This window comes from Mytilus californianus, unplaced genomic scaffold (assembly GCF_021869535.1).
Source record: "Mytilus californianus isolate M0D057914Y unplaced genomic scaffold, xbMytCali1.0.p SCAF_15, whole genome shotgun sequence".
NCBI lineage: Eukaryota > Metazoa > Mollusca > Bivalvia > Mytilida > Mytilidae > Mytilus > Mytilus californianus.
In genome coordinates, this window is record NW_026262637.1 from 27,549,787 (window position 1) to 27,554,067 (window position 4,281).

The 4,281-nt window shown below is 31.9% G+C and overlaps 1 long non-coding RNA gene across 1 annotated transcript; it reads right to left on the bottom strand.

Annotated features, from left to right (window-relative positions):
* LOC127725794 (uncharacterized) lies at positions 1 to 3,261 on the bottom strand. The gene is made up of 3 exons (XR_007993156.1): positions 2,985 to 3,261; positions 915 to 1,131; positions 1 to 236 (listed from the first exon to the last, which is right to left on the bottom strand). It is a non-coding gene; the product is annotated as an uncharacterized LOC127725794 (long non-coding RNA).
* Positions 3,262 to 4,281: the final 1,020 nt, after the last annotated feature.

Here is a 4,281-nt window from a genome sequence, read left to right on the forward strand (position 1 = left end):
TTCCTATTTAACATTTTATTGTTTGTTTCGATACGCAAACACTTTCAATTCTGCCATCTGCACAATTTCTTTTTTATCACTGGTAATAGACAGTTTGACAAACCGCCCAACCAACGTTGCTTTACAGTCCAAGACGAAATGTTCTCCTGTTCTTGCAGGACCTTTATAGTGGGTGCATAAAGACATCTCGTTAAGAGAAGGTCCCACAGTAACGTCCATGTCATGCAGATAGGAACCTAAAATACATACAAGTAAATATTAGTTATTAATTGGAGATTGCATGAAATGTCAGTTACTTCTATTTTATTTTACAGCTAATTCTTATTTAATCGAAGTCTGGTAATACTTATAAAAGACTATTGGGTTATATGTCATTATCATTCACCTAACACACAATAAAACCAAAGATGAGTATAGAGGTCTAGATCTTTTATTACGTTAAGCAAATTTGTATTTCTAATGGATAGAACGGTTTATAAGATTGCATTTTGTCTCAAACCGTTTAAGTAATTTTACTGTATATATCTAGAAGATCAAAATTCAAGATTTTTCCCAAAACAAAGATAACATGCTAAATCATTAGTATTCATGACCTTAGTTGAAAACTTACTTCTATAATTATTGACGTAAAATGTTATTCAGTGAAACATATCTTAATCAACAAAAAAATTTGCTAAATTCATTGTATAAGCATAATGCTGTAAAATTGCCATTTGATCCGTGTAAGTAAATAATGACCATTAACAATCAAACCAAACTATTCGCTATTATAGTAAAGACGTCATTGATATTTCAACCTTTTGATATTTTGCGGAACATATTCTCGTGAAATTTGAAAGTTAATTTTGTTCAAAGCTTAACGTCCACAAAAGCATTGCCGTCTTTCATTTATTTTCTTTATAATGGGAGCTTACCACAACAGCCTTTTCGGCTATGCACTTCAATCCGTGTTACTCTGTACAGTCTTCCTAGATCTACCCACCAATACGGATTTTTTTTCGCCATTAGTGTGAGAAAAAGTACCAGTATTACCATCAACGGCCCAACCAGCAGGATAATATTTCCCCTGATATAATGAACTTTGCTTTGCTGCTTTTCCTTTTGCTACTTCATATAAGGGTTCTAATATTTCTGTATAATGTAAATATACAAACTTTGGATAAGACAGATGTTAAAAAAAAAGGATCTGGATTTTATAATTAAGTTTGTTTTCAAATTCAATGTATTAAGACATAATTTGTGTCAAGAGGCAATCCAATGGAATATAAGAGGCAAAAGTAATGTATCTATGTCCAAACCTTGTTTATCCATATTCAATATACAAACCAAAAGAAAACCATGAAGAAATCTCAAATGCAAAGGAAAGCGAGACCATGTGCGTACACAGGGTATTCGAACTCAATATCAATAAAAAATGTCACGAATGATGAAATATGATAGTAAATTTTCAGATCAGACGACTATTAAGTAGTTGTGAGAAATCTAAAACCGCAAAACATGTCCGATACATTTTTTTTTTATTTCCTTTATAGTTTCAAGATATTTCCTGAAGGTCAATCCATAAAATAATATTCCAATTAGATATGAATAATATATTGAAAAGAAACTGCCCGTGTACGACATGTCGTGTGTAAAACGTGTGTTATTGTTTTTAAACAATGAAAATGACATAGATATCAATAAACTTCAATATTAAAGTGGAAAAAAAAAATCAAATCAAATTAACAACAATTATAATAAAATATTCTAAAAAATGAAGATGGCAAATTGTTTTACTAAGACCCAGTTTACACTTGATCGAAATTGAACCTATCGTTGTTTGAATCGATCTTCAAAAAGACCAGGTCGCGATCAAGTTTGCGCAAGCTCGATCGATCTTACTTAATTTATTGCGTTAACACTGCAATATAAAAATGATCTGTTTGACCTAATTACATCACATTTTATAAACAAAAATCGTAAAAATAGAATATCGCACGGAATACCACACACTGCAAAAGCTTGTAGTATGTTCATTGGAATCATAGGCAGTTATAGCTCATCCTTTAGATTCACATGTCACAAGTATTTAAACCGACTTTGATATCCGTGCATATCCGTTTGAAAATATCCTGGTTTCTACTTGGTGTATTACAAAGCTTATGCAGAATATGTTAGTCTCCCTAGAGTAAAATTAAGAGAACAGCCTCATCCTGACTCCATGTATCTCCTCTTTTCCCATCTATCGTTTGTAAACACCTGTATTTTTGCCGTCGAACATGCATTATAATTTATTTTCATTTCATAATACAACATGATCAATCTTTTTAAAACCACCTATGGAGATGAACTCTTGAAGTCCGACTGAAGATCGATCTTTTCCGTTTACATTAGACTAAGGAAAGAGCTACTGAAAATGAGTATCAGAAGGTACAGAGACTTTAATCTATAAATATATGGCGCGAAAAGTTATTTACTTTTTAAAAGATGGAAATCACAAATGGCAATGAAGGATGACTAACGTCAAGCGGGACGCATATTCGGACAATAAAATGTTACACGTTATATAAATACAAATTCATGTACACAATTCCATCAATGGTACCGATTTTTTGCACCAGATGCACATTTCGACAATGAATGCTTGTCAGTGATGCGCGGTGCTAAATTATTGGAAAACCCAAAAATTATAAAAAAAAATGAAGGGCTTTTAATTAAAAACGGACAAAATGTATAGCCAAAAACAAAGCAAGAAATCGGAGCTTTGCATGAGGGAGATATATTCCTTAATCTAAGATAATTTTTAAAATCCACTAATATATAAGGTAATAAGACATTTTAAAAGACTGGTGCAACTAAAAACTCCTTCTTCGGAAGATTTTTTTTTGTCTAGGATTTACAAGAAAAAACTTAATTACCCTTGCCAAATGTCTCAGCTTTGACTTTATACTGAAATGAATTATGATTGACATATAATCATATAATTGTTACACATATATACATACCATTACTACATTTATTTTCTATACTCTGTTGAAGTGTCGTCACCATTTGCTCAAGTTTTTTATTCATCTTTCTTTCCAAATTTTTAATATCATTTGTAACGCTCTTACAAAGATCGGTTTCGCCATCTTTACCTGAGACTATAATTTGATAAGCAGAAGACAAACAAAACAGACAAAGACACAGAACCAACATGTTTGTATGACCATGTCTAATGAAATGCATTTTGAAACTGGTATCCAAAATTCAACGGGATAATGGAAGCAGTGGTATTCGGGAACATATTTTACTTATCAATCGATTTTTGGTGTAATGTTATATCTTTTATTGCATTTCAAACATGCAAATGGAGTATTAACCTTTTTTTTTATCTCTAAATATTTGTACAACGTGCCAGTTTTGACAAGTAAAGTAATAAGTATGCCAAATAATCTGCATTTTTCACTAACTAATTTTTTTATTATAACTCAAACAAACTTATCCCTATTCTAATATTCAGTTACTAAATCGGTGTGATGACTGCATACTTCATGCTTATGTATAGTAAGTACCATCTATTTGTCACTATACATCATGTACAGTGTTACAACCCTAGCTAAAGTTGACGTGGCAGGCATCACTAGAATAACGATAACTATATTTTTACATAGTCTAATTGGCCGAGTAGTCTAGGGCGCTGGACCCGTGCAGGCGGTGTTGTCACGATGTAACAGAAACAAGGGTTTGAATCCCGCTAAGGGAATAAAAGACATTTACTAACACAAATTTGAAAATTGAACATTGTTGGGCAACATTTCAAACGAAGTTTATATGATAACATTAATGGTACCCATTTTACTTCACAACATTAGCATGTCGACAAATAATTTTCTTCAGTGATGCTCAAGGCCAAAATATTTGAAAGTCTAAATCCTTATACAAACGTAGAAAAGGTGATGTAACCAAAAAGGACCAAAAACAATGCCAAACCAGCAAAAAATATATAGTGTTATCCCTGTATAACTATAGGTTATCCGACGGAGAACATATGTCGTAAAGTTGTCACATATTTAAACGTATATATATATATGTCCCCAGATCTTTTCAGTAAATGTTTTGGTAGGTAAAAATATTATAGGATTAAACACGTTTTTTCTAAAGGTTATTGATGTGTAAACCGGGGCGATTAACTCACAAACTGAATAAAAGTCCGAAGGACTTTTATGTAAAGTTTGTGAGTTAGAGACCCGGTTTACACATCAATAACCTCTAGAAAAAATGTGTTTAATCCTTATAATTCTTAAGCCAAATATTTTTAAT